At 45.4% G+C, this 8,464-nt stretch overlaps 1 long non-coding RNA gene across 1 annotated transcript; it reads left to right on the top strand.

The window, feature by feature from the left end:
* The first annotated feature begins 43 nt into the window (after positions 1 to 43).
* On the top strand, positions 44 to 1,248 carry LOC146597120 (uncharacterized). Its single transcript, XR_014895569.1, has 2 exons — positions 44 to 223; positions 598 to 1,248. It is a non-coding gene; the product is annotated as an uncharacterized LOC146597120 (long non-coding RNA).
* Positions 1,249 to 8,464: the final 7,216 nt, after the last annotated feature.

Raw genomic sequence — 8,464 nt, 5'->3', positions numbered from 1 at the left:
GCCGCGCCGCCCCTCCCCACGCCGCGATCACTCCGCACCTCACTGCCAGACGGGGTCTGCTCAAGTAGTCCCTCCCCGCCGCGTTCCTCCCCGCGCTCCCCGCCGCCCTTCCCGTCTCCCGCCGAGGGCGGCAGGCCGCTCCCCGCCGGGGGCTCCCGAGGGAAGGGGGCGAGACCCCCCCCCGGCTGCGGCGAGCAGAGAGGGGCGGGGGGCGCGGGCCCAGGTATCCCTCCGCAGCTGCCGTGCGCGGTCACGTGGGTCCTCCCCCCCCACACACACAGAGAGGGGCGGGGGGCGCGGACCCAGGTATCCCTCCGCAGCTGCCGTGCGCGGTCACGTGGGTCCTCCCCCCACACACACACACACACCGGGCAGCGGTGGGCGCGCGGCCCCTCCCCCCCCCCGGCGCTGCAGCCCCGGCCCGGCCGTGAGGGGCCGTGAGGGGCCGTGAGGGGCGACGCGCGGCGCCTCCCCGCCGGCGCCCGCCGCCCGCCGGGCCGCGGCGCAGCCAGGGTCCCGCGCGAGCCGCGTGTCCCCCCAGCGTCTCCCGTGGGGCGGAGGCAGCGCGATCGCTGTTACATTTCTCCTCAATTACAGAAACCAGCTGTTACCCYGCGAGATGGAAGCCGATTGCCGCAGTGTTGCCAACCCCAGCAGTTTTAGCTCGAGCATCATGTTATTTAAATTCTCCCGGAGAGCCCAGCTCTGGGAATCACGAGATTACAGGAGAATCTCTGATTTAATTTTTTTTTAATGAGTTTCTTACGCTGTGGGTTGCAAAGAAAAGCTGAGCAAGGGACCCCTGAAGACTCAAAAGCAGAAGGCAGATTAATTCCGAATATATTACGATTTAAAACCTCATTATTTTTACTTAGCCTCGTTCATTTTTCATAACTGGGGCTGGGAGCTGCCAGYGCCGGGCTGGATTTCCCAAAGGAGCCGCAGGCGCAGCGACGCGGAGGCACCTTGACGCGGAGACACGGGAGCGCGCAGCGCTGAGCTGCAGCCTTGAGGTCCCTTTGCCGCGGGTGGGAGAGCCCAGGGCTGCAGACGGGGCTGAGGAAACCCCGACCGGCCGGGCCAACGGTGGCGGAAAGCGCCGGGGCTGCGGTGTTGCTGAAGCCCCATCCSGCTGCAATCTGGGGTCTGCAGCAGGGCTCCTGCCTCCCCAGAGCACTCACATGGGAGGTGGGCACCACGGTCTGCCCTCTGGAAAGCAAAAAAAATAAAGGTGCCTTTTTTCTTTAACCCAGGTCTCAACTGCGGTTTGAGTAACGTCTGCACTGTAGGTTTGTTCATATTTACCGCGTGTTAGCTATCACAACTTCTAAACCAAGGCAAACCAAAAGCGATGCAGAGACAAGGCCATCGGTGGGACACCAGGACATGATTAGACACCAGTTCGTTTTGGGTTAATAAATATGTTCTCWGTTTTTACTCCCATCCGGCTGCTCTCCCTCACAATCATTTTATGAATACTAATTATTTAGAGCTCTAACTGCTAATTTTTGTTCTCYAATTTTATAGCTAACTAGCTCTGTTAAAAAAAAAATGGGTCACAGACTTCCATCACCTATTTTACAAATAAAGCAGGACCTTTAAGTAATATACACATCTTTAGAATCTGTATTTTTGTATTACATTTGTATTTTAAAGAAATTTGTAACAAAAGGAATAGATAASAGGTTTGTCTTTGAGATGTACATTTTTATTAGCAAGGATTAGAAGTGCACAAAATGTACTGTGGACAATCATTCTTAACAGTTCAGCACTAAACTGCTGGCTGATCTAGTGARATCACTGGCTAAGGGAATCCAGGCTCTTTTCAAGTATAATCAGAATTAAAGGACTCTCATATTTCTTCAGTCCCGTTTTAATAAAATAATGCTTCGTGCCCACACCCTGCTGGCCAAATCCTGCTGATTACAACATCACATCCTTTCTGCAGTTCAAAAAAGCGTCTCGCTGTTCGTGTAAATGTGCTCTGCTTTTGTTGATCGCGGTGGTTGGAGTCCTCACAAGCCTCATCGGCTCTGAAGAGTTAGGTGAGTGTTTGTAATTTTGACACACCAAAAAAAAAAAAAAAAAAAGAAGAAGAAGAAGAAGAAAATACATTGCTGTTTCTTCTGTACTTAGCAACTTACTGAGCTTCCATACCTAAATAAATTGACCTTGGTACAGTCAGCTCTATAGATGTTCCAACAGTCTTGCATGTTTTATATTTAGTCTGGAATCTCTCAGATAAAAGGCCCTGTAAGGCATCTCAAATGTAARGCATTTCTCCTACAATCGTTTATTTACAGGAAGTTTAGAGATTCTCGGGCTCTAAATGGTCAATGTGCCAGAACACCTTCGATCAGCCGCCCCTCTTCTGCTCCTTCGTGGCAGGCAGAGCCTTTGCCAGCTGAGCAGGGTGCAATGCCTACCTATCCTCTAACAGCACAAACGGAGACGCTCCTAGCAAGAGTTTCTCTGCTTTTTCAGAGGTTGTTCTCTTCCAGGTGCTCTGTTTTCTGGCTCCTCCTGTGGATGGCAGCCTGCTGCTCTTTTTCAGTCTTGAAGAACAGCCCTGAGAAGAGCTGCATTTTTGCCTTGGAAGGGCTGTTATTTAAATGGAAAAATATATTGTGCATGCCCCTGCTTGTCTTCCCACAGAAGCAGCCAAGGAGATTTCCCTGGGAAAGCAATGGGCACTTCTCTGAAGTGATCCTCCTGGAGCCTTGCCCCACGACATCAGTTCGAATCGCTGTTTAACTAGAAAAATTTTTGCAAAACTTTTTTTGCAAATGCTTGTCCATGTTTACTGTTTTGGTAAAATAAATAAATAAATAAATAAAATGGCACTTGCACATATTCTGGCCTAAATGAAAGAGTGCTCTCGAAACAAGAGCAGGAGACCTGCCTGAGCATGAACAAGTAAAGCCTCAAGAGACAGGGAGTCTGCTAGGTGCACRCCCTTGATGCTGACCAGTGCAAACTGCTGGAAAGACAGCACATATGGCACAGCAGCGGACACAGGCTCTTAGATCCACATCTCTTTCCAGCCATATTCTGGCTGGAGCTAGTCTGACTGCCAGTGTTCTGCCTAACAGCAAAATACAAACATCAATACGTCAGCACTTCACAGCATGAAGATGTTGTGGTGCAGCAAAGGCAGTGTCACAACCCCAAGAGCTCTGATTTGGTCTCTCACTGAGAAAAATGACACTTCGTGCATCTCAAGGCCTCACTGACTGCCGTATTGGCTTCAGGATCCAGCTCAAATTTGTACTCYATGTTCTTAAGTCACACCCTCGCTCCTTGGACTTCTGTCCAGCTCGTCTCCRGGAGACTGTAGAGCCCTCCCCTTGCCTCTGCCTGTCTCCACTCTTCCCTTCCAACGGGCTCCCCACTGCTGAATCAAGAGCTGTCTCTTCTCCTCCTCTCCCACCCAGAACTGACATCTTGCATGTGTGCCCTCCAGCCATTCTCCATTTTACTGCAGAATTCCAGCACAAATCACGTTCTTTTCTCCTGGCCACCACGTCTCCTCTCCACGTCTGTTCTTCTTATTACTGAGCGCATAATTCTGGATCATGCAGAGCACTTTGAGCTTCTTGGGCTCAAATGGGTTTCTTCTGTGTTTTTTGTAAGTCATTGTGCAAGTTCCTGACAGCAGACTGGTAAAACTTGTAAATGCAACATTTTGCAGAAATGATTTGAAATGTAAAAATTCTGTTATAGTTGTTTGATCTGTAACTGTTTAATTTTTAAAATTCYCTCTATCTCCTTCTTTGGAACACGAATGTGGATATACATGCTTGCTATTTAAATGAAGTCCTCTRTTTTGATGGATTTAACTGCTGACTTGTTCTTGACAAAGGTCACTGTAAGAATTTATAGTTACACGTGTGAAGCCCCATCCTGTATTCCCTATGCATGGAAAGCTCTGCTGGAGATGATAAAATCTGATGGTATTTAATGCCAAAATGAACAGAGTGTCTAGAGGCAGCAGGAGTGCAGGCTGGAGGTCTGCAGATTCCCCACAGAGATAATGTCATGATGATACATAATTTACCCGTCACTTGCAAGCAATATGCCTGTCTTTCCTCCCAGAAGCATTTCCATTTGAAGAAGTAATTTCTACCTGTCTTTGTACAGCGTGCTGGTATCTGTGCTTTCTCTGTGTTTGTACAGTCATTCAGATCTTTTCCGGACATTTGCATTCTCCAGGGCTTGCAACACAGATGCTGAGTTCCTTGCATGGCAGTGTATGAGGCAGCTGAAACTGCAACTCCTCCAGCCCAGCCTTGTAAAAACAGAGGTCTACTGATCAGTGACGCAAAGCAGAATAAAGACATGGGAGTCAATGTCTGTCTTCAAAATCATGACAGATGGGTCAGGGCTGCTTGCTATATYGGCCTTTTCATAAGCTGGATTCCACCAGAGTGTTTGCTCTGGCAGCTCATCCATCAAAAGGATGGAGGGTGAACATGTTCTTTGAAACTATAGGTAATTAAAAGAAATGAGGTAGCTAATATAAATCAAGTGTGCATCTATTGCTAGTTTGCTAGTTCTGTAATCACAGAAACCTAGCTACAGTTATAAATAGATAAGGTCTTAGTCTAGATAGGCTGAGTGGTTAAATACTATTCAGGAAAATAGCTAGTAAGTGTGCATAAATGGGATAGGAGAACAAAAGGCTGAAAAGGACCTCAAGGGGTCTTCTGGTAAATACTCCTGCCCTACAGCAAAATTGAACGAGCCAGTGTTTTCTAGTCAGGGATTAATAGGGTGATTTGGAAAATGATGAATATATTGACTATTAGGGCCTTTTAGCTATTTCCTTTGACATAGGCCTTTGACGAGGAAACCTCAGTGTTCTTCTTAATATTATTCTGAAGTGTGTTTTCCCTTTCAAAAATGGACTTATATTAGACCATATAAAGCTACTTCACATAACACAAATGTCCTGGKTTTTTTATTAACTTGTAGGATTTCAAGAAGCTGAAGATAAAATTCACTTGAATTTTCTTACTTTGCTTTCTCTGTTTTGAGTTGTTTGTGGATCAGGTTTAATAGAAGTTCTCCCCATTTCATAGTTCTTAATGGCATATATAAGCAGAACATAACATAGATTGGCTTTTCTGGAACTTCAGTTTTAACTAGAATTTGCAAGACACAAACATGTTCCTCAAAGACATTCAACAGCTAAACACTTATGCTACCTTTTAGATTCTTGAGGAAATTACAAGCCAGACTACCAAACTAGAATAAAACGTAGGGTGAGCAGTCTTACATGCTGCATGTTCTCATAAAGAACTAAGTTAGCTTAAAAAAAATCCCAYCAGTGCCAGTAGAGGCAATGTATAAGCACTTCTGCTGCCATGTCACCAGAACAAATTTAGATGACACAGTGATTAAGGCATCTGTGCCCTCTTTATGCCTGTGCTTTCAGTGTAACTGATATTACTTGTATCAGTGATGTTAAATAAAGGGTAAAAAACCGGCAGCCTCAACAAGCACCAGAGGGAATTTACAATCTCTTTTGAGTATAGTTCATCTTTTCAGAAATACCTATTTTTCAGAAAGATATTCCTCTATCTATAAAGAGTTCTTAGTACTTCCTGTGTTTCTAAAGAAAGCCCAAAAGATGCCCTGCAACATAAAAAATGACATCAGTCTTTTGGCAAACTATGTAGAGATATTAATGAGAGGGGGACACAAACAAAGTACTAGTTAAACCATTTATTTAGCATTTTGTGATCATACATCCTTGCAGACTTTTGTCCTTCCTCATGGGAAAATGTGATCTGATAAAGTTAATTTCAAAAAGAATTTGGGGACGTCCAGTTATGCCATAGCTTTTAGCTGCCTCCCTCTTTCTGCGTCGCACAACGCTGTGGCCGAGATGGGAAGGAATGCCCTTCAGTCCCGGGGGCTGCGCTCTCTCCTCCCTCCTGGCTGTCTGCACAGCATCTGCTCTCGGCAAGAGCCTCCTCTGGGTATGTTTAAAGCACTGGCCCAGCTAAAGCTACCTAGCCAGAGCACATCAGGAACGAGCCTTCTTACTCGTGTGTGAGGTTCTATCTATTTTCATCTCATGAAAGCTGAAATGTAACTGTTAAAAATAATAAACAACTCATCCCTTATTCCTTTGGTTATGGTGGAAAAGGAGGAGTAAAGAAGTGAAAACAAACCAGCTTAATATTAGGAAATAGCGCTTTCATGGTTCCTCMCAAAGATCCTTAAATATCTGCATTTTTTTCTTCTCGCTCAGAATGTGACTGAGACACCACATGATGCGTTGCCTGATGCAAGAACTATGTTCAGTTAATGCGTATTGCCAAGTTTGTGTCTGCAAACAGGAGCTTAGTTTGCAATGTCTGGCTCGCATCTGATCGTACTCATTCACAAAGCAAGAGAACAAATGGGTGTATAGGTGTCTGGTAAAAGACGGGAAACRCTGTGTTGATCTTTTAGATCAGTTGCACCAAAACAGGTGTGCTCAAATCCAGGCCACTGGATTAAACACAGCTTGAGCCTGTCCTCATTTGTAATGCAAAGCTGAACAGTGTGGAAAGGTCCCTTCCCAGTCCAACCATCCTCATGGCAAAAAATGAAGCAGTGGCAGTTACTGGTGATGCTGAGAGTGGGGTAAGCTGCACGCTCAGGCCCTCTGCGGTTAATCTGGGTTTCCAGGGTTGTTTGATTGGTATGCTATCTCCTCAGCTGTTGGGTTACAAAGCAACAAGCTAGCATTCATTAAACCGCTTATCTCAGATATCACTKCCTTTCTATTCATCTCCATTCACAGTTACATCTGACAGGCAGTATTATTTTCAGTTATATCTGGCTTGCATTTGATCCATCTTTCCAGCTTTTTTCTGCATCATGTAAATACAACAGCAGTGAAAAGAAGCCTTTTGTGCCCTTGTGCTAGGAGGATATGGTGAGCATCAACATGGACATGTTCCTGAAGATCAAACCGTTTTCTGGAAGTCTGCTCACACATTTCATAACCCGTCTGTTTTCTGTAGAATGCAGTTATTTAAAGCAATGAAGTTCACTTCGGAGACACTGTACAGTAGCTGCTGTTTATGTTGATATTTCTGGTAAGGCTCAATATTGTCTATTTTCCATTCCATCTCAGCACTGCCTTTAACTGCCTCTTTCCACTCGATTTACATATCATCCCTCCCGGCTGTTCACTCCCAGAGTCTCCTTTAGCTGGCAACCTTCCAGTCACTCAGTACTACAGAGGTACTGAGATGGCAGAGCAGTTGATGAGAGTCAAAATAAAACTAAATTATGTTATCCTACATGGCCTACAGTTAACTGAACAATTAAGTAACAGAGCATTCAAGACTGACATCAGCATTTGTCCTCCTTTTCTTTGCTAAGACTGCTCATTTCAAGTACTTTTGGGCATGACTACAAGAAGGCTGTAGAGGCTTAACAACTCTCCAAGTGTTCTCCAATTCCATTATTTATCACTACTCCAGAGAAGGGTGAGTTAGAATTAATGGTTCTCTTTCAAATACCGAATGAAAGTTATTCTTACAAGACTTGGCCTCATAACCCTGACACTTGAGACCTGGGGAAGCAGATTCCCTGGAGTTTCCTGCAGATAATTAACAAACTCAGGCTGACTCAGCAAGTATGTCTACACATGCCTAAATGCAAGGATGTGAGGAAACTTAATGATTTTAATCTAACTCTCAATAGGCTTAAGAAATATGCACATATTTAAGTATTTTCTTGAACTAAGGCCAAAGCTTCCTGCATTTTTTGTCTATCCATAGCACAATATAGGCCAAGACCTAACGCACCCCAAACCCATAGCTCTGTCCTTGCCACAGGCTGCTAGTGGCTGGTGATGCCTGGAAACCAACGATGGGCTGCTGTGACCTGGGGTGAAGAGCTGCTTTGGCTGCACTCCTCATCCCGCCCACTGGTGCATCAGTGAAGCCCTTGGGCTTCTGGCAGGTTGCCACTATAAATCCCGTGCAGCGTCTGTTAGCCTGAGGAGGGAACGAGACTCCAACACTGTGTTTCAGATGCTGACCAGTAAAGTAGGCACTTGAAAAAAAAAGTGTTTATTTAGCTTATGGAGATTGTGGAAAGAAAAACAGCCCAAGGAATTTGAAGCTAGAAATGCCAGAACAGTCAGGTGCATCAGATTGCTAAGAATGATCTTCCTTCCCACTACCTGCAGCTGCAGCGAGGACGATCCAGCCACGCTGTCCTTCCCAGACACAGAGCTGGACAAGCAGCTGAAATGCAGCTCAAAAAAGAGCCATTCAAAAGGCTCAAGACCAATAACAAATAAACACCTGGAGATGGAAAATCCTTCTCCCTTTTTCCTGCCACATGTTTTGGAATCATTATGCCAGGAAATCTATTAAATTACACAAATTTCAGTCACAAATATGTGGCTTGGATAGTACACTATATTGCTGAGGGATATGGCTAAGGAAAATAG

Source organism: Rhea americana, unplaced genomic scaffold, assembly GCF_003343005.1.
Source record: "Rhea americana isolate MKP2758 unplaced genomic scaffold, rheAme1 scaffold_191, whole genome shotgun sequence".
Taxonomy (NCBI): domain Eukaryota; kingdom Metazoa; phylum Chordata; class Aves; order Rheiformes; family Rheidae; genus Rhea; species Rhea americana.
Note: the sequence above shows the minus strand (reverse complement) of the source record. Positions and strands in the feature narration are given on the sequence as shown.